The 22,664-nt window shown below is 43.6% G+C and overlaps 1 protein-coding gene across 3 annotated transcripts in view; it reads right to left on the bottom strand.

Moving 5' to 3' along the window:
• Nucleotides 1-18,359, bottom strand: part of ITCH (itchy E3 ubiquitin protein ligase) — a 118,535-nt gene extending 100,176 nt beyond the window's left edge. For 2 of the 3 annotated variants that reach the window (XM_067707869.1, XM_067707871.1), the window contains exons 1-2: nucleotides 18,208-18,359; nucleotides 13,744-13,821 (exon numbers count right to left, since the gene is read on the bottom strand). The gene's annotated coding sequence lies outside the window, so the exon portion shown is untranslated. Of the gene's footprint in view, nucleotides 1-6,279; nucleotides 6,312-13,743; nucleotides 13,822-18,207 lie in introns of all 3 variants that reach the window. The other variant, XM_067707870.1, reaches the window with a different exon arrangement.
• Nucleotides 18,360-22,664: the final 4,305 nt, after the last annotated feature.

Raw genomic sequence — 22,664 nt, 5'->3', positions numbered from 1 at the left:
AATAAAAACTAACCTTGGGACTTCCCTGGTGGTCCAGTAGTAAAGAATCCGCCTTAGGGACTCACCTGGTGGTGCAGTGGTTAAGAATCCGCCTGCCGGTGCAGGGGACATGGGTTCAAGCCCTGCTCCGGGAAGATCCCACATGCCACGGAGCAACTAAGCCCATGCACCACAACTACTGAGCCTGCACTCTAGAGCCTGTGAGCCACAACTACTGAGCCCGAGTGCCACAACTACTGAAGCTCGCGCACCTAGAGCCCATGCTCTGCAACAAGCCACCCAATGAGAAACCCGTGAACTGCAACGAAGAGCAGCCCCCACTCACCACAACTAGAGAAAAAGCCTGCGTGCAGCAACAAAGACGCAAGGCAGCCAAAAATAAAAATAAATAAATAAATAAAAATTATTTTAAAATCTGAAAAGAAAAGAATCCGTCTTAAAATGCAGGGGACGTGGGTTTGATCCCTGGTCAGGGATCTAAGATCCCACATGCCGCGGGGCAACTAAGTCCGCGTGCCACAACGACTGAGCTCGAACACCTCAACTAGAACTCATGTGCCACAAACTATACAGCCCACACGATCTGGAACCCGCGCACCACAACTACAGAGTCTACGTGCCCTGGAGCCTGCACACCACAACTAGAGAAAAGAAAACCCGCACACCACAACTAGAGAGAAGCCCACCTGCCACAATGAAAGATCCCGCATGCCTCAGCAAAGATCCTGTGTGCCACAACTAAGACCCGACACAGACAAAAATAAATAAACAAATAAATATTTTTTTTAAAAAAACCCTCTAACCTTAACATCTTCCTGAAAGGCAGTGGGAAAAAAAATGTGGAAAAAGACATTTCACAAGATTATTTTAGTAACATTTTGCCCCATAAGCAACAAAGAGACAAACTACATTTCTAGTCTTATTTTAAAATATCCTATTTATAGATAAATTATTAAATAACCAGGATATTATGAAATTTGCCTGGTTTATTTTCAGGAATAATATATCCAACATAATCAGTTATTTTATAGGCCACATCTACTGTGACCTAGAAAACCCTTCAATAATTTCATATAGGGCTTCCCTGGTGGCGCAGTGGTTCAGAGTCCGCCCGCCAATGCAGGGGACACGGGTTCATGCCCCAGTCCAGGAAGATCCCACGTGCCGCGGAGCGGCTGGGCCCGTGAGCCATGGCCGCTGAGCCTGCACGTCTGGAGCCTGTGCTCCACAATGGGAAAGGCCACAACAGTGAGAGGCCCGAGTACCGCAAAAAAAAAAAAAAATAATAAATAAATAATAATTTCATATAGGCCTATAATTTCTTAAAAGAAGCCACCAGGGACTTCCCTGGTGGCACAGTGGTTAAGAATCCGCCTGCAAAAAAAAAAAAAAAAAAAAAAAGAATCCGCCTGCCAATGCAGGGGAAACGGTTTGATCCCTGGTCCCGGAAGATTCCACATGCCGGGGCAACTAAGCCCGTGCGCTACAACTACTGAGGCCTGCACTCTAGAGCCCACGAGCCACTACTGAGCCCATGTGCTGCAACTACTGAAGCCTGTGCACAAGCTCACGCTCACCACAACTAGAGAAAGCCTGCACGCAGCAATGAAGACCCAATGCAACCAAACAGAAAAAAGAAGCCACCAAAAAGACATTTCAGAAAACACACAAAACCAGTAAGGAGAAAACTTGCTTGTTGAAGCAGAAAGTACAGAGTTCAAAGAGCTGAAGTACACAGTGGTATTCAGAGAACTAAAACCAAATGAAGTCAAACTCTCAGCCCTACTAAAATACAGAAGCATACATGGTAACTGTAAATACTGAGTAGTCTCCCATGGGTAGGGCCACTCAGTCAAGTTCCCAAACCCCTACTCAAAAGAGTTATGTATCAAAGGACCCGTTTTGAAAAATCTGTCTTCATTCACCAGCCACTACTATGAAGAATGGACTCCAGGGACTTCCCTGGTGGTCCAGTAGTTAAGACTGTGCTCCCAACGTAGGGGGCCAGGGTTCGATCCCTGGTCAGGGAACTAGATCCCACTGTTGCAAAGAAGATCCCGCACGCAGCAACGAGGATCCCGAGTGCCACAACTAAGACCCGGAGGAGCCAAATAAATAAATACATATTTATTAAGAATGGACCCCAGGCTCAATCCAGTTGGAAGTGGAAACATGGGAGTTGGTAATGGTTCCTGTGTATGCAACCAGTAGCCACACTACCCAGCTGGGTTGAAAACTAATTCCTGTTCACTGGGGCCACAGCAGCAGAGACTAAGGAGCAATGTTTAGATCCCATTCTCCACTAATGATAACAAAGAAGCTAACCTTGGTGTACGTGTTGACTAAGTATTGTCAGAGGGGATGAGAGTTCTTTGCGTTAGGGCAGAAAGTAAAGACTCATTTCCATAACTTACTTTCTCAAGAAAAGGAGAGAAAATGAACTCCAACCCACTCATGATGGGGAAAAGCTCCTTTCCTATTTACTGGAGAAAGTTACCTTAATAGGGAAGTAGGATGTGGACCACCCCGTATCCCCCACAACAGTGACACCTTGGCTCTGAACATCACGTAATGATCTCTGATCACTGACAGTTCTTTCCCATTTTCCAGCCAAATGGGAATCCAGCGTTGATTCTAAAGCATATACATAAAAAGACAATTATCTTATTCAAAGAGAAATAAAGGAAGGTACAACTTTCAAGGTTCAATAGTATAAGAGTTTAAGAAAACTGGCACCAGAATCGGAACCTTTAGCATTCATTTGCAGGTCTGAACTTTGTACCCAGTATTGCAGAAGGCAATTTTCTCCCAGTTCTCCCAAACAGCTTTCTGACAAACATTATAATATTAACTACTATTACAAGCTGTGTCCTGGCTTTGACTACTTACTGCTAGAGTTTAAAGGATTTGACATACCACAATAAATATAACTACTGTTGTACTACTATTAACTATTGCTCTCTTTTGCAACCAATGCTTGTGTGAAATTATACAACCTAATTAAATATAAAGTTGAATTTCCTGGCTTCCAAGAAACTCTTATTTCTATCTCTTAGAACACATGAATTCTCCTCAAAATAAGACCCTGGATAGCCACTATCCCCATCCTTCCAGCAAACCTTTCTCAGATCATTTTTACACATTATTTAAGAACTATCAAGTAAACTAGATGTCAATACTAATGAATTAATGAGTAATGTCTATGTATACTTTATAAACAAATTCATGCATTTATATTAAAAGAACTAAAAAAGCATTGTTATAAACATTGTATTAAAACCCCAGAAAAAGGGCTTCCCTGGTGGTGCAGTGGTTGAGAGTCCACCTGCCGATGCAGGGGACACGGCTTCGTGCCCCGGTCCGGGAAGATCCCACATGTCACGGAGTGGCTGGGCCCGTGAGCCATGGCTGCTGAGCCTGTGGGTCCGGAGCCTGTGCTCCGCAACAGGAGGGGCCACAACAGTGAGAGGCCCGCAAACGGCAAAAAAAAAAAAAAAAACCCAGAAAAAAAATTAGAGAGAGAATCATTTACTTCCAAGAGCCCTAAATACTGGGGGGAGGGAACAGAAACACATTACCACTTATCCATTGGGAAACAAGTAGGATTATGAAAGCAGAGCCAATTCTACACTCCAATTTGGGTCAGCAAATTTTCACCTTAGTATTCTATCCCAAGACTACCTCCTCTACTTTGAGTCCCAAAGGAACTGATTAAAAATATCATTTCAGGGCTTCCCTGGTGGCGCAGTGGTTAAGAATCCCCCTGTCAATGCAGGGGACACGGGTTGGAGCCCTGGTCCAGGAAGATCCCACGTGCCACGGAGCAACTAAGCCCATGTGCCACAACTACTGAGCCTGCGCTCCAGAGCCTGCAAGCCACAACTACTGAGACCACATGCTGCAACCACAGAAGCCCGCGTGCCTAGAGCCCGTGCTCCGCAACAAGAGAAGCCACCGCCATGAGAAGCCTGCGCACCGCAATGAAGAATAGTCCCTGCTCACCACACCTAGAGAAAGCCTGCGCACAGCAACGAACACTCAACACAGCCAAAATAAATAAATAAATAAACTTATTTTAGAAAAATATATATCATTTCAAAGAAGGCAAAATACCACACACATATTGGTTCTCACAGATAAACATATGGAAATCCAGGAAAGTTAAATGGATTGCCCAGTTAAGCAAAGATTTCTTAGCTGTGACACCAAAAGTACCATCCATAAAAGAAAAAACTGAGAAATTAAGCCTCATTAAAATTAGGAACTTCTACTCTTCAAAAGACACTATTAAGAAAATGAAAAGACAAGCCAAAGGCTGGGAGAATATATTTGTTAAATGTAATGCATATCTGATAAAGGACTTACATCCAGAATTCACAAAGAACTCTTACAGCTTGATAATAAGATAAACAACCCAATCAAAATGGATTGTCCAAGGTCAGAACAGAAGACGCAGCCAAAAACCGAGATCTCTAGCCTTGATCAACGTTAATTTCATGATTTAAAACCACAGTTCCATAAATCAGCCAAAAAAGAGAAAAATAGGGAAACAAATGAAAAAAAATACTTATGTCATTGTTGTACTTGAACTTATTCAGTTTGGTCCTTTTCAAAATTATTAAAATATATATTGAGTTTAGGACCACTCCCAAACCCCTCTTCAACAAAAACAAAAAGAACCCTACCAAAGAGCACAGTCTCAAAATAAGAAATTCCAAATCATCACACAAAATCAAGTAATCACTGAAATAATTAAAACAGACTTTTTCCCTTCAGAATTACAAAAAATTAAACCTTTGTCTGGATACCTCAGCCTGATTCATATTTCCTTAAGCAAACAGGAAGAGCAAGTCCTCTAAGAGCCAAATTTCTTTTAACAAGATCCCATATTTTCCTTCTCCAAAATAAAATTTGGGGGGCTTCCCTGGTGGTGCAGTGGTTGAGAATCCACCCGCCAGTGCAGGGGACGCGGGTTCGAGCCCTGGTCCAGGAAGATCCCACATGGCGCGGAGCAACTAAGCCCGTGCGCCACAACTACTGAGCCTGCACTCTAGAGCCCACGAGCCACAACTACTGAAGCCCACATGCCTAGAGCCCGTGCTCCGCAACGAGAACCCACTGCAATGAGAAGCCCACGCACCGCAACGAAGAGTAGCCCCTGCTCGCCACAACTAGAGAAAAAGCCCGCCTGCAGCAACGAAGACCCAACGCAGCCATAAATAAATAAATACATATATTTTTTAAATAAATAAATAGAAATAAAATAAAACTTGGATGACACAGAGACTTCTTTCCCTATCCTTTATAAATGTTTACCCCACCAAGTAAATGGTTAAAAGAGAATAGAGAATTCCAAAACTAGAGAAATGAAGGTCGTGCCCCAACCAACCTTCAGCTTTCCAGAAAGCACTACTTTTAACATTTTATCAAACATTCATTTACTGAGGGACTATATATTAGAGAATGGTTCTAGCTGCTTTGTCAACACAGGAAAAGAGGACGACTAGCACAAGACCCAGAAGAGGTAGGCTGCAGCCTACAAGATAATTAAGACACCAAAAAACCAAACAACCCAATCAAAAAATGGGCAAAGGAATTGAACAGACATTTCTCCAAAAAAGATATACAAATAGCACATGAAAAGACACTCAATATCACTAAGCACTGGAGAAATGCAAATAAAAACCACAATAAGATACCACTTCTCCCATCAGGATGACTATTCTTTGAAGAAAAGAAAACAAATGAAATGTTGGCGTGGGTGTAGAAAATTGGAACTCTTGCGAACTGCTGGTGGGAATGTAAAATGGTATAGCTGCTGCAGAAAAAATGGTGGTGGATCCTAAAAAAATTAACATGGAATTAGTAACAACAAGGTCCTACTGTATAGCACAGTGAACTACATTCAATATCCTGGGATAAACCATAATGGAAAACAATATATAAAAGAATGTATAGGGCTTCCCTGGTGGCACAGTGGTTGAGAGTCCACCTGTCGATGCAGGGGACACGGGTTTGTGCCCCGGTCCAGGAGGATCCCACATGCTGCGGAGCGGCTGGGCCCGTGAGCTATGGCCGCTGAGCCTGTGCTCCACAGCGGAAGAGGCTACAACAGTGAGAGGCCCGCGTACCGCAAAAAAAAAAAAAAAAAAAAAGTATATATGTGCATAATTGAGTCACTCTGCTTATACAGCAGAAATTAACAACACTGTAAAACAATTATACTTCAATAAAAAAATAAATTTAAAAACAACAACCAAAAAAACCTGGAATTCCTACTTGATCCACTGATTCCACGTCTGGGAATATACCTAAAAGAACCGAAAGGAGAGACTCAAACAGATATTTATACAGCCACATTTACAGCATCATTATTCACAATAGCCAAAAGGTAACCCAAATGTCCATCAGTAGATGAAATGATAAACAAAATGTGATATACACATAGAATGGAATATTATTCAGCTTTTTTTTCTTTTTTTTTTTTTTTTTTGCGGTACACGGGCCTCTCACTGTTGTGGTCTCTCCCGTTGCGGAGCACAGGCTCTGGACACGCAGGCTCAGCGGCCATGGCTCACGGGCCTAGCCGCTCCGTGGCATGTGGGATCTTCCTGGACCGGGGCACGAACCCGTGTCCCCTGCATCGGCAGGCGGACGCTCAACCACTGCACCACCAGGGAAGCCCTCAGCTTTTTAAAAGAATGAAATTCTGGAACATACTACAACATGAACTTTGAAGACACTGTGGTAAGTTAAATAAGCCAGCCACAAAGGACAAACATTGTATGATTCTACTTACATGAGGTACCTAGAATAGTCAAATTCTACAGAGACAAAAATTAGCATAGTGGTAACCAGGGACTAGAGGAGGGGAATGGCGTTATTGCTTAGTAATAGGTACAGAGTTTCAGTTTGGAATGATGAAATTCTGGAGATGCATGGTAATAGGTGTACAGCAATGTGAATAGATTTAATGTCACTGAACTGAACGCTTAAGAATGGTTAAAACTGTAAATTTTGTTATGCATATTTTACCACAATAGCAAACAAAAAATAATCAGGACAGATAAGTTCATCATTTTCTTTGCCCCTTACAAATGAAAACATCAATTTACATAGTAAAATCAAACAGGGCAGACTGAACATATGTGCTACATCTCCATACTCTCCTAAAACCCCAACAAGATGAAATAAAGACAAAGGGAGAATAGATGACTGCAGATCAATGTCAGCAATATTCTGGACAAGGAAAAGCAGCAGTACCTAGGTTCTGCACATTTCAATACATACATAATACAGTTTTTAATTAAGACCTATAGTAAGTCTTTCTTTCCAAAAATTCAAGGGAAAAAAAAGATAATCTAGGATTTCCCTTTGACTACTAGCTTTCCACAGAAACAAATGCAGCTAATCCCTCTTCCACGTTCTTTTCCTTCCATAGAAGACCTATAATTAAATGAGCCACCTAAAAATCCCTTTTAATTTTCAGAACAAATGAACTCCAAAATCTAGGTTAGACCATGCTTCAAAAGTTCAAGGAACAAAAAACAAATCCCTTTTCCATTAAATGAGACTTAAATTTAGCTCAATTTGACGCTGTTGCTGCATATCTATGATGGCGGCAACTTTGTCTACTTTTCATAGGCCCAGTTCAGTATTCTTATTCATCAATGAGGGAAATGTTACTATCTCAAATATTCTGAATGCTCAGGCTATATCTAACACACTATTCAAATTACTTTCTAAAAAGACTACTTACAGGGCTTCCCTGGTGGCGCAGCGGTTGAGAGTCCACCTGCCGATGCAGGGGACACGGGTTTGTGCCCCGGTCAGGGAGGATCCCACATGCCGCGGAGCGGCTGGGCCCGTGAGCCATGGCCGCTGAGCCTGCGCGTCCGGAGCCTGTGCTCCGCAACGGGAGAGGCCGCAACAGTGAGAGGCCCGTGCACCGCAAAAAAAAAAAAAGACTACTTACAATAACTACATTTTGCATTTTAGTCAAGAATAAGGAATTAACCTTCCTGTGTATGTCAAGAAAATTTTCATGAGAAAGTATAAACAGAACAAAAGGCCTGGTGAAAATTAAATCCTAAAAATCACTTTCTCTGATTATACAAAATAAACACATTCCACCTTTCTACATTTATCAGTTTTTTTAAACATTCTAAATCATAAATTAATTACTTTGTCAAGTTTCTGCAACAAAATTCTACATTTTTTACATGAAAAAATCTTTTGTTAGTGTTTCCAAACCTTGTTTAATACAAAAATTCCATGTTTAAACTGAAGTCTAAAAAAAAAACACGAAAAAAACCCCCAAAACTGAAGTCTACATAAACTCCTCAGAGATTAACTGAGCTGACCAAAAATGTGAAACTAGAAATGTAATAAGCAGTTGAACTACTTTACTTCTTCCTTTTCTATTCTTATGAAGCTGGGAAATCATAAGACTATGTACGTGATCCATCATTAAAGAGGGTGCTGGGGCTGAGTAATGAAGATCCACAACATGAAAAAAGAGGGATAGGACTTCCCCGGTGGCGCAGTCGTTAAGAATCCGCCTGCCAATGCAGGAGACACGGGTTCGAGCCCTGGTCCAGGAAGATCCCACATGGCACGGAGCAACTAAGCCCATGCGCCACAACTACTGAGCCTGTGCTCTAGAGCCCGTGAGCCACAACTACTGAAGCCCACAGGCTTAGAGTCTGTGCTCCACAAGAGAAGCCACCACAATGAGAAGCCCGTGCACTGCAACAAAGAGTGGTCCCCACTCACCGCAACTAGAGAAAGCCTGCGCGCAGCAACAAAGACTCAACGCAGCCAAAAAAAAAAGAGGGATAGCCTCTTTAGTATTATCCTCACATATCCCAGTTTTTTTTTACAGAAGAATGAATATGGGAAAAGCTTTCAAAATTTGCCCTCTTTACTGCAGGGTCCTACTGTCACAGAGTGACCCAAATACAAGCTTCTGTCTTTCACTTTCCATTCTCACTACCACCTCCCTAGCCTGCTCTCCCTACCTCCAGACACTACCAACCCTAGTTAAATACTGTAGACCTCAATATTACCGAATAAATCTTCATAAAATACCATTTCATCCTGTCAGTCAACAAGACTTAAGGTTATCCCAAAATAAGGTTATCCCAAAATAAAAAGGCTGGTGAAGGGGAGCAGAATTTTTCACCCCAAAATATGCTACTTTGGCATAAGGATTATTTTGAGCTAAAAACAATCAAAACTCAGCAGATTCAGTAAAAGCTCTTTACCTCCCCCTCAACTGCCTAAATTTACACTGGAAAGGAGGCCTGTATCAAGAAGAGAACTATTGCCAGAGATATCTTTTTACCTAAGAAACTTACCCGCACATCAAGGCAACCTTATTTTCCAAACATCTCCTCTCCTCTTCCTTTTGTATCCCCAGACCCCTACCCCTTCCCTTAGGTCAGGATGTTCATATAAGCCTCTATTAGGTGGCTGCCCTTCGGGTCTCATACTTTTATGGGGCTCCCATACCATATTTAGGAAATTTGTTTTTCTCCTGTTAATCTGTCTTATATCAATGATTAGACCAGTCAAAGAACCTAGAAGGGAAGAAGAGAAATTTTTTCTGCCCCTACACTTGTCTCTTAATTTTTCCAAACTTTCTCTTCTTACGCGGACCACACAAACCCTCTTCAGATTAATCTAAATTCACTGTACTTCCACCATCTCAAGTCCATTCCTGCCATTTTGCCCATTCTGAATCCCAGTTTTAAATAACTTCTCTCCTCCTCTTTGCCTTAATTATTCTATATACTCCTCATTCAGCCCTAGACTTCTCTAAGGTATCCCTTGAATTTTAAAAATCCCTATGTGGGTAAGGACTTTCTTCCCAGAGGGCAGGGAACATGGGTTATGCTGCAAAAAATTGAGCCCCAGATCAGAGGCTGCAGAATGGCAACCCACAAGACAAATCCTGCCCACAGTGGTGATTTGCTTGGCTCACAGAGTTTTTTATGAATTCATTAAGTTGCCAACATTTAAAAATAAAAATTTCTCTCAAAATCTGGAATTCTAGCTTCTGTTCAGAAAAAAGTTAAGATGTTCAGGCCACACTCTGTCTACACGCCACCCCCCCTCAGCCCCCTGCCAGATCAACAGTGAGCCAACATTGAATTATATATTTTTAAATGATGAATTTCACCTCAATTAAAAAAAATAAAGTGGGCCAAAGCTGCATAACAGCTGCCTCACTGGAGTGACATGAATTCCCTAAATCACTTAAGTCCCAATCTGATCTATCATTACTGTTTAAAATGTTCATCTAGCCCTTGTAGGCATTTGACTTTACAGTGCTCACCCTAGATAAATTTACTGAATGAATTAATAAATTAAGAAGATAATTTTAAGAAGGACAAGGTTGGTGATGATGATAATGTGATAATAACAACAGTAATACTGGCAATTAACATTTCCTGCTTATTTTGAGCAGGCAATTTGTTCAAGCAAAAATACATTATCTCATTTAGTCCACACAACAACCCTATGGATACATGTTACTATTATTCTCAATTTACAGATGAGGAAACTAAGGCACAAAGAAGTTAAGCAGGGCTTCCCTGGTTGCAAAGTGGTTAAGAATCTGCTTACCAATGTGGAGGACACAGGTTCAAGCCCTGGTTCGGGAAGATCCCACATGCCGCAGAGCAACTAGGCCCGAGCACCACAACTACTGAGCTGCACTCTAGAGCCCGCGAGCCACAACTACTGAGCCCGCAGGCCTAGAGCCCGTGCTCCGCAACAAGAGAAGACACCGCAATGAGAAGCCCGCACACCGAAATGAAGAGTAGCCCCCGCTTGCCGCAACTATAGAGAAAGCCCATGCACAGCAGCAAAGACCCAACACAGCCAAAAACTTAATAAATAAAATAAATAAATTAAACAAACAAAACAGAAGTTAAGCAACTTGGCCAAGGTCATACTGCCAGGACACGGTAGAGCCAGAATTCAAAATCAGACAATCTAACTCCAGTACATACTGTTAACCCCTACAATATGATTCCCTACCATACTTTCCTCTGTGACCAACTGAACGGACTCTCTGGAACGAAGAATCAAAGACTAAATTTTAGGGGCTTCCCTGGTGGTGCAGTGGTTGGAGTCCACCTGCCGATGCAGGGGACACGGGTTCGTGTCCCGGTCCGGGAAGATCCCACATGCCACGGAGCGGCTGGGCCCATGAGCCATGGCTGCTGGGCCTGCGCGTCTGGAGCCTGTGCTCCGCAACAGGAGAGGCCACAACAGTGAGAGGCCCACGTACCGCAAAAAAAAAAAAAAAAATACAAAGTGATTCAGTACAAAAATCCTCCTCTCTCCTGGAGTAGAAGGTTATATATATTTGGGTAAACAGTCTGCAGATGTGAAAAAAACTGCAAGTTTCTTGAAGGCAGGGACTGCTTTTTCCATGAGTCCCTGCAATGCCTAGCACAAAGCAGCAGTTAGCATATATTCAATTATATTAAAGGAACCAAGATATCCAAGTATCTTAAATTGCAGTGCAACAAAATCCTTATTATAGCATTTATCATCTTGCTGTTTACAATAATTACCGGTGAACAAGTTTGTTTTCCTGACAAAAACAAAATCCTTGAGGCAGAGTACCCTCTGGGACCTAGCATAACAGGGGCTCAATAAATGCTTACTGAGTATTACAAACTTAACATTCCTATACTTAGATTTCCTGTAAGTCTCTCTACCAATGTTTAAAGTAGAACTTAAGGGAATTCCCTGGCAGTCCAGTGGTTAGAACTCCACACTTCCACTGCAGGAGGCATGGTTCAATCCCTGGTTGGGGAACTAAGATTTCGCAAGCCATGCAGCATAGCCAAAAAAATAATAATAATAAATAAATAAATAAAATAGAACTTAAATAAAATGGCTTCTCATTTATAAAGCACTGGATTTTATGAAGTCCTATTATAAGCTTTCCTGAGACCAGTCCTATATTGTATCAACAAAGCCCTGAAAAATTAGTGAGCTGGCATATGAAGCACAGAGAATAATCAATGAGCTAGGAGAGAGCATTGTGTTCATGCTTTCAACAGACAAGTAATGCAGTCCAGAGAGATTTAAGCGAATTGCTCAAGATCACAGAATTTAAGTAACAAGCAATACCAAGGCCAGAACCCATGTCTCCTGAATATTGGCCCAGTTTTCTTTCCACAAAGAACTACTCTGTGAGCTCAGGATGAAGTGGATACTTTTAGAAATATTTTAAAGATATTTGGTATGGAGAATGATCTTTCCCAGCACATAACTTTTTGTGAGGTATTATATCACCATTAAAGATATGAAATTTGCCTTGTTCCATTAACTGCAGATAACACCATCTTTTTCCCTTGTTCTACATATTTTTCTCATTTTCATGTCTTTCCTTTCATTATCCTGAGAATTTTTCTTACTATCTCTTATTTATCTACTTTTCCTCTTACCACTTCCCTTCCCTAGTAACTCTCACAAAGCAGCCTATCTCCTTCTTTTCTCTCTATAATTATTAAAAAAAAAAACAGATTAAGCACATATTTGATTATAGCAGTGACATGGGATACCATAATAAGCAAGTCACAGCCTTGGTCTCTTGGCATTTATAAGGCAATTTGTTAACAAAAATATACGCTAAACACAAAGGGTCACACAGTTGAATGAATAATAAACATTTTATTATTATGACGTTTACAGTGGAGACAAGCAGCCCAGTATGGATAAGACACATATGAAGAAAGGTGGTAATGACAACAGTTGCAAGGTTAGGGTTAGGCAAATGAAAGGGATCCTCTCTTTTCAGCTTTCTCACCAACCAATTCACGTGCTCTACTTCATTCACCCCCTATTCTCTTACTGCTTGACTTTTCCTATGCTCTACTTTTATTCTTAACCAGTAGTCTTCCTTTTCTCTCTCCTGATCTTTTATTTTTTTTCCTCTCCTGATCTTTTAAAGTGCATCTGTCCTGTCCTGCTTTCCTTTTAAATATTATTGCCAACTCCTCCCACCTTGTAGATCTACATAATGCCTTAAGCTGTGAATTCATTTTTTTTCTAAAGATTTAATATGTATTATTTTATTGGGTTGGCCAAAAGTTTGTTTGGGTTTTTCCATAACATCTTACAGAAAAAGAACGAAAGAACTTTTTGGCCAACCCAATATTTGATCCTCACAACAATGCCAGGGAGGCAGGTAGGAATCAACACATCTATTTTACAGATATATAAACTAAGTCCTGTCAATATTAAGTAATTTGCCAACTATCAGTTTGTCAGTGGCGAAATCAAATCAAAACCCAGACCTTTTCTTTCCAAGTCCTCTATTCTTTTTCCACTGAACCATATTGTCTTCTTTTTAATTCCTACACTTTTTAACCATATACATGCACATGTCTGGACAAGTATACAGAGATAAATGTTTATAAAATAGCACAAGTGGGAAAAGTTTATGTATGTCTAGGGAAGCTAGAAAAACAGAAAAGTCAGTCCTCAGGACTCAAATTAACAGTACAATGTGGCTCACATTGTACAATATGGCTAATCCTTCTAAAGGCAGCTTTGGGTTTCAGGTCCAGGTAGAAATGTCTATTTCTTCAACCAACTGATTTAGCCAGCATGAACACTGGTGTCTCCCCATACCTCCTCACAGCTGTTAATATGACCAGGGCTCACCCTCAGCAACATTCTTGCCCCCCAATCTCTCTCACAGGCACGCCACCATACCTGAAGTTTTCACTGTTTGAAGTCACTTCTTTGGGTTAAGGCGCTGTCTCCAGAAGGCCACTGTTAAATGCATGTTACCTGAGAGAGGAAGGAGGGTCCATTAACACATTATTCCTATGGTTAAACACATCAGATCAGCAATGACCTCAGGAATCTGACAGCACAATGTCCTTTAAAAAGTTTCATGGCACAGATAATTTTTGATGGAGCAGGCAGGATAAGAAGGTGAGTCGGGGAGAAAATGACTCACATTCTGTAAGGGGTGACCCCCACCTGCATACGGCTACATGGCAAAACGAGGATGGCCATATAAACACATACTCTATTGGGGTCACAGTAAGGACTATCCTTGCAACTTGGAAGCTCCTAGGGATAAGAAAAGAAAAGTACTCCAAGGATCAGAGTATAGCCAGTTCTGAAAAGAAGTAAAGAGCTGAGTTGGCAGTAGTTCTCCAAGGACAGTACACTGCTAGACTGAAAGAGGACAGAGGCAAGGAACAGCTTCTGGTTAACTACTTCTAGTCGTGAGGCTAGTTTCCAACCCAACATTTTTAGCTGAGGGTTGACCTCTCAACCAGAGAATGCTGCAATTCAGTTCTGCAACCCGCCCCCTTGCTAATTTATATTGACTCAAAGCCAGTATCATTTACAGCCACAAAAATCAACATGCCTTTACTGAGTGCTTATTATGAGCCCAGAATTTGACCAGGTGCTATAATATAGGAGGGGGGGGGAAAAACCTTTATACACTTTTGCCTTAATTCATATAAAGGAAACCAATCCCCAAAACCCAAAACAGAAGAGTGAGGAACAAGAAAGGAAGCCGGGGGGGAGGGGGGAACACTATTTCCTATGAGTACTAACACAAATTTCTTTTTTTTTTAATAAATTTATTTATTTATTTTTGGTTGCGTTGGATCTTTGTTGCTGTGCACGGCCTTCCTCTAGTTGCGGTGAGTAGGGGGCTACTCTTCATTGCAGTGCGCGGGCTTCTCATTAAGGTGGCTTCTCTTGTTGCGGAGCACAGGCTCTATGTGCGTGGGTTTCAGTAGTTGTGGCATGCGGGCTCAGCAGTTGTGGCTCACAGGCTCTAGAGCGCAGGCTCAGTAGTTGTGGTACACGGGCTTAGTTGCTCCACAGCATGTGGGATCTTCCCGGACCAGGGCTCGAACCCGTGTCCCCTGCACTGGCAGGCGGATTCTTAACCACTGCGCCACCAGGGAAGTCCCAACACAAATTTCTTAAGCCAGAATGAATACAACAAAACTCACTTCTACGCCAAAGTTCCTTGTTAAACTCTTAACTAAACAGTGAAGAGGCTCAGGCTAGAAATACTTTTTTTCTTTTGGTCTAATACCAAAAGCTCTTTACTAGCACACATTCATCTTGATACACTGGAGAAGAGGCTACAAGTTACAAAACTTGGTTCTATTTCTAGCTCTGATTCTTAACTAGTTTTTTTTTTCTTCTTTAAATTTATTTATTTTTGGCTGCGTTGGGTCTTCGTTGCTGCATGCGGGCTTTCTCTAGTTGCAGCGAGCGGGGGCTACTCTTCGTTGTGGTGCACAGCCTTCTCTTTATGGTGGCTTCTCTTGTGGCAGAGCATGAGCTCTAGGTGTGTGGGCTTCAGTAGCTGTGACACGGGCTCAGTAGTTGTGGCTTGTGGGCTCTAGAGTGCAGGCTCAGTAGTTGTGGCACACGGACTTAGTTGCTCCTCGGCATGTGGGATCTTCCCGGACCAGGGCTTGGAGGCTGCATTGACAGGCGGATTCTTAACCACTGTGCCACCAGGAAGTCCCAGTTTTTTTTTTTTTAACAAACAGAAAACTAACAGGTTGGACTAGTCTAAGAATAGCATATACCTGGCACATATACTACCCATTAGATAACTAGTGTCTACAGGAGGAATCACTAATCAATCATAACTCACTTTCCCAGAGAATGCATAAGATCAAAATCCTTCTCAACACAGGGCTCTGGTAGCTACTTCAAATGAAAGTTGGCCCATAAAACAAAATATATCTGCCACTGCAGACTGTAGATAATCTCTACAATCTCTTCCAACTCTAAAATTCTACAACCAAGTTTCTGAGGGTGGGAGAAAAACACTTCCAACAAGCTTAAATCAATAGTACTGATAGTCATAAATTTCAGTCTAATCTCCAAATTCTACAAATTGCACCTGATCAAGGATGCTAACGAACAATACATTCTGATACCATTAACATACATAACCTATCAATATTATTCTGATTTGTTAATGGGTTCTTTTGACAGAAAAGGAACCTTTTACCCAGACGAGTCCTAAAGAAATCCTCATACAAAAACAGGGCAACAATACTGCACTAGTAAAGAACTAAATCCAATCCCTTGATCATCCCCACAGCCTCTCTACAAGGTCAAGCCTTTCACTTCTCACTTAGACCTCTGCAACAGCCACTCTTCCATCCTTTTTCACTCTTGTCACCAAAGCAATCTTTCTAAAGCAAACATCTACTCATATCACTTCCCTGTTCAAAAATGTGTATCTATTGCTAACAACATAAAACAAGTTTTTTTGCATTATACTTAGAACTTTTCATATAGTAGCCTTTTACCTTTCTGGCCTCACATCCACAGTGCTCTCCTTCCCCATCCCACTCCCTGCTCTCTTTTTCTTCCACAATCCTCTCCCATTTACGCACAGTATTAAGGTGTTTCCTCTGTCTGCCCTCCTTCCCTTTCCCCATCACAATCCCCATCCTACTCATCACCTAACACCCAACTTAGGTCCAGAAGCAGATCCTTCCTCCTTCTCAGGTCAACCGGGACACAACTGGTTACCTCCTCTACTGTCTCAAAGCTTTTTGGTTTATCCAAAGTATTGTTTGTCTCAATGGTTCCTAAGACCATCAGAATTGCCTGAGGCAAGTTTTAACCCAAAGGTATTAAATCAATCTCAGGGAATGAGGCCCTGAAATTTCTACTTTTCAAAAGCTCCCCTAATTATTCTAATGGTCAAATTTGGGGGCTAGTGGTTTGTCTCTTCCAATAGGTGTAAAGATAGTTCTTTAATGTAGAAATGATTTATTCTAGAATACACTGAAGAAGTATTCTGCACTTGTTTATTTCATATCATATCCTTGCTGACTTGACTCATATGCTGAAGATGAAGGAATTCCTTTTGGACTCACACTCCAAAAAATTTACATTCACTGTTCAAAAAAGCAGGTGAATTTCCACCTTCATTTCTAAATCTTAAAAATGAAGTAATCGTACCTTGAGTAAACCTATGAATACACAGTGAAGCCTCTCAACAGAGCTGCCATGAGAACTTTACTTCGGCTGAGAAACAAATCCTTAGCCCATTTTCAGGGTGGAAATACACTGCCTTTAGTACTTCCTTAAGACCTAATTATGTTAGGAATACATGCGAGACCCCAACTAAGTACAATGATAGGTGTCTGGCTCAAGTGCCTCGTTAATTTTCAAAGAAAAATCCCACTCGTCCTTCCCCACCCCTCACTCCCAAAAAAGTATAATGAAGCTGTTGAATAATGGCAGAAAATCTAACAAGATTAAGATATGAATATAACCAAGACAACAAGCTGAGTTGTTGCTGCGAACCGTGGATTTCGGGTAGTTTGCAAATTCACCTGGTTACATCGCTAACTTGGGGCCCAACGTCTACCTGGGGCAAAAAAACCGTGTGTTTATCTCTCTTTGAGTCGCGGCCCGGAGCTAAGTCTGAAAACTTGAGTTCCCCACTTAGTCACCCCTAAGTCATGTCCTCATCACGGCTACTTTTTTTCTTCTCTCCACTAAAGAAAAGGGCATTCTCAGGAGGAAGGACACTGACAGCTCCACGTCTGCAAAACTCCGCGCCGACAGCGGGCGCGGAGGAGGACGCCGGGGCCGGGACCACCATGCTGGGGGACAATGGAGGGAGGAGGGGAGTGGAAGAGAGAAGAGAGGCAGCCGCTGTACTGGGCCCCTCTCGCGAGTGGGGGCTCCAAAAAGTCTCGGGAAGGGCAGCGGGTGGCAGGTGGGCCCGGCCACCGCCCCTCGCAGGGCCACGTCGCCCGCGCCTGCCGCTGCCGCCCTGCCCCGCGCGTAGGCCGGGCCGCGGCAGAGTGGCCCCCGGGCGGGGCTGAGGGGCTCGGGGCCAGACCCTGCGGGCGCCCACTGCGGCCCAGTCCTCTCATAAGTTGGCGCCCGTAAGGCTAGGGGCTCCGGACGCCTAAGCCCAAGAGTGGCCGCTGGGTGCGTCCAGCCGACCCACCCCGACCCCCGCCGGGCCCCCGCCACTAGCCCGAGCTCCCCGCGCCCCCCACGGGCACCGGCTCTGAGGGAAGAGGAAGCAGCCGCGGCTCTGGGGTCCCGACTGACGCGCCGCACTCCTCCATCCCTCGTTCTCCTCGGACACCCTTGTCCAGGACCCTCCCTCTCCCCAGAACTGCCTCCAGTCCGCCCACGGGTTTTTACCGGGACTCGGGGCGGCGGCGACTCTTGCGTCCCTCGACTAAGATGGCAGCCGGTCCCGAGCCCGGACCACAGCTACTAGAGCGAGTTGGCGGCCAACACGCAGGCGCCTCCAGCTCGAGAGCGATCCGGCCTACAAGCCCCAGAAGGTCTTGCGCACTAGCCCGCTGCCGGCAGGAAGAGCTCGCAGAGGCTGATGAGCGCAGCTAAATCGGGGTTTGCGCTCAGTCAGGTGGGAGGGACGCTTGGATTGCTTCCAGTACCTCTAGGCTTTTTTTGAAAACCCTCCTAATCACACACCAGAACCTCTAAAAGCTGTAGCTGCGGATCCAAAACTCTAGCGTGCATCAGAATCACCTGAAGGGCTTGTTAAAACTTAAGACTACTGGGCCCCACCCCCAGGGTTTCTAATTCATCAGATCTGGGATAGGACCTAATAATTTACATTTCGGACAAGCTCTCTGGTGTACTACTGGTAGGAGATCACACTTTGAGAACCACTGAACTGTAGCTTAGTCCTTAGGAAAGTACACTCAGGAGTTGCATTGATTGGATTCAACTCCACCTTTTAACAGGGTGCACTTAGGGATGATGAAAACAGCTTAAACGTAAGTGGTGCCAACATGGCAGGTGTTCTAAGAGCTGATCAATAAGATTCTTTTTTGGTTTTTAACACATTTATTTATTTAGGCTGCGTGGGGTCTTAGTTGTGGTATGCAGGGTCTTAGTTGCTGCATGTGGACTTCGTGTGGACTTCTTAGTTGTGGCATGCAGGCGGGATCTAGTTCGCTGACCAGGAATGGTACCCGGGCCCCATGCATTGGGAGCATGGAGTCTTACCCACTGGACCACCAGGGAAGTCCCCTGATCAATAAGATTCTTTAATCCTCAAAATAAATCTATGAGGGAAGTACCTTCATTTTCCTCACTTTACAGATGCACAAACCAAGTCACAAGTTGGATAAGAACCCAGGCAGTCTGGTTTCAGAGTCCAACCTCTTAACTTCCGTCATGGGTTGTGAGAACAGGCTGTGCAAGTGGACTCAAAGGCACAACTAAGTGCTTAGTAATTAGTGACCTTTGCTATTATTGTTTAGCGTGTTCCTCTTAATGAAAATAGTATTTTACCATCTGTAAAGTCACTTACACTTTTCAAATACTTTCAAATCCTCCATGTCATTGTTTCCTGCAATGTACCTTAGGAGAGCTTGTTAAACATACAGATTCCTATAACCCCACCCCATTCACATTGTCTAGCGCAATGGTTCTCAAACTCTAGTGCCCATCAGAATCAAGCGCAGGACTTAAACCATAGTTTGCTGGGCCTCACCCCCAGGATTTCCAATTTGGTAACTCTGAGGTCAAGCCTCAGATTTTGCATTTTTAACCACAGACCACACTTGGAGAATCACTGTGGTAGGCAGTGTTTCTCACCTTTTTTTGAAATTATCATCTCTGTAAGGAACATTTTTACATTTTTTTCCTCTTTTTGGCCGCCCCATGCAGCATGCGGGATCTTAGTTCCCGGTCCAGGCCCGTGCCCCCTGCAGTGGAAGCACGGAGGTTTAACCACTGGACCACGAGGGAAGTCCTAGACATTTTTTCCTAAATTCCCTCATGAAATTTTAATATCACAAACATGCTGTTTATCAATTTATGTGCCATATATCTATGCTTTTACAAAAAAACTGGGGGGCAGAGGGAATTCCCTGGCAGTCCAGTGGTTAGGCTCCACGCTTTCACTGTGGAGGGCGCAGGTACAGTCCCTGGTTGGGGAACTAAGATTCTGCAAGCTGCACAGCGCCACATGACAAAAACAAAAGAATAAATTTAGAAAAAAAAATTTTTTTTTAAAATTACCTCTGCACCCCCAACCAATTTTTGTCCTATTAAGAATGGGGGAGGGCTTCCCTGGTGGCGCAGTGGTTGGGAGTCCGCCTGCCCATGCAGGAGACGCGGGTTCGTGCCCCGGTCCGGGAGGATCCCACGTGCCGCTGGGCCTGCGCACCCGGGAGCCTGTGCTCCGCGGCGGGAGGGGCTGTGGCGGTAAGAGGCCCGCGTACCGCAAAAAAAAAAAAAAAAAAAAAAAAAAAAGAATGGGGAAATGCGGATTTTTTAACTAGTGCCCCAGGTGATTCTTATCACTAGGCAAGATTGGGGAACACAGTGTGCCTTTAAGGTATGAGGTATTTTTTATGCCCATTATACAGAGAGGGAAATGAGTCTCAAGGAAATTAGATGAATGGTCCAGATCACTCAGCCAGGAACCAGGGATCCAACCGAAGTCCGCTCCAGATTCTGTCTTCATATACAATTTTTAAATTATCTAATGTTAGGCAAAACTAATGTATGGTGTTTGAAGTCAGGATAGTGATTACCTTTGAGGGAAGGTAATACCAGGAAGGAGACAAAAAAAAGGGGTTCTTGGGGCTGGTAAAAATGTTCTGTGTCTTGACCTGGGTGCTGGTACACAGGCATGTTCACTTTGTGAGAATTCATCAAGCTGCATATTTATGATATGTGTATTTTTCTGTATATTATATGTCAAGAAAAGTATATACAAAACAAATATATGTTTTAAATGTATACTCATTTTATTCCAAAAATGCATCTCTTTCTACTACATGCCAGCTTCTCAAACTTTAGAGTGCATCAGAATCAGCTGGAGGGCTTATTAAAACCCAGATTGCCAAGTAACACACCCAGAATTTCTTAAGTCAGGAAGTTCTGGAATCAGGCCCAAGAATTTGCATTTCTAACAATTCCCAGGTGATGTTGATGCCTAGGGATCACATTCTGAGAACCACTATGCTGGGTGGACTATGATATCCTAACCTTCTTGCTCATACCTAGGGTAGATTAGCTGTGATCTGGGAGGTAGAACCTAGCAGAATTAATGTCAGGCTTCTTCAGAGGCACGTAGATCAAGGAGGAGCTAGTTCTGACTATCAACATGTTACTTCAGGGGTTTTAGGGAAATCCCCTGAACCTCAGTGGCCAAATCTCTAAATAGGAATAATAGATACTACCTCCTAGGATGTTGTGAAGATTCTAGGACATCCAGGGTAAGTAGTTAGTTGGTGGTTCTCCAAGGAGAAGCTGGGTTGGTAAGGGCAGAGAATTCCAGCCTGGGCATTTCCTCATCTCCCATGCTGTGTGGCTCTGGCTCCCAAGTTCCCTGATCCAAAAGCCAGTCTAGTCTTGGCCTGGTCAGAATGTAGGACTGGTGGCTAATAGAGCCTTGAGCCACCTATACCCTCTTCTGCCTTGGACAGCCAGGTCAAACTGAGACAGGACCCAGACCTGCTACAGCAGGGGCAGGAAGCCTGGGAGAGGCCCCCACCAGCAAGGGAAGGAGTTTCCCAGGCCTTTGGAGAGAGAAGGAAGCAGGGATGAAGAGCTGGAAGGAGTGGGGAGAGAAACCCCAGCAGCCCACATGCCACCTGTCACTTACTGGCTTTCCCTGCAGAACACTTAGTCACACTGCTAGTCATGCTGCTGTCCCCCATTTCCCTGGAGCCATTCTGCATTCAATGCCAGAGGAAGGGAAACACTTGAAAAGTGGCAGAACTGTGTGTTGATGGAGAGAAGACACTGCATGGGGCTTGTGGGAGCCTCAGATCTGGATCCGAAGAAACCACTGAAGACCTGAGGTCGTGGCTCATCATTTTCCCTCTTTAAGACTGTTTTGTTGGGATTTCCCTGGTTGTCCAGTGGGTAAGACTCCACACTCCCAATGCAGGGGGCCTGGGTTTGATCCCTGGTCGGGGAACTAGACATGTGGACTCTCAGCTGTGGCATGCAACTAAGAGTCCACATGCCACAACTAAAAGATCCTGCATGCCGCAACTAAGACCCAGCGCAGCCTAAATAAATAAATAAAATTTTTTTTTTAAAAAAAAGTGACTTCCCAGGTGGCACAGTGATTAAGAATCCACCTGCCAAGGCAGGGGACACAGGTTTGAGCCCTGGTCTGGGAAGATCCCACATGCCACGGAGCAGCTAAGCCCATGTGCCACAACTACTGAACGTGCACTCTAGAGCCCACGAGCCACAACTACTGAGCCCACATGGCCCAACTACTGAAGCCCGAGCGCCTAGAGCTCGTGCTCTGCAACAAGAGAAGCCACCGCAATGAGAAGCCCGCGCACTGCAAGGAAGCCCCCACTTGCCGCAACTAGAGAAAGCTCACGTGCAGCAGTGAAGACCCAATGCAGGCAAAAATTAAATAAATAAATAAATTTATTTTTTAAAAAAGACTGTTTTGTCATCTGCAAAATGAGGTACACAAGTTCTGTCCCTAGGCACCTCAGGCCCTCCCTCCCAGGTAGTGTTGCCAGATTTAGAAAATAAAAATGTAGGAAGGGGCTTCCCTGGTGGCGCAGTGGTTGAGAATCTGCCTGCCAATGCAGGGGACACGGGTTCGAGCCCTGGTCTGGGAGAATCCCGCATGCCGCGGA

The sequence above is a fragment of the Pseudorca crassidens genome, chromosome 15 (assembly GCF_039906515.1).
Source record: "Pseudorca crassidens isolate mPseCra1 chromosome 15, mPseCra1.hap1, whole genome shotgun sequence".
Lineage (NCBI taxonomy): Eukaryota > Metazoa > Chordata > Mammalia > Artiodactyla > Delphinidae > Pseudorca > Pseudorca crassidens.
Note: the sequence above shows the minus strand (reverse complement) of the source record. Positions and strands in the feature narration are given on the sequence as shown.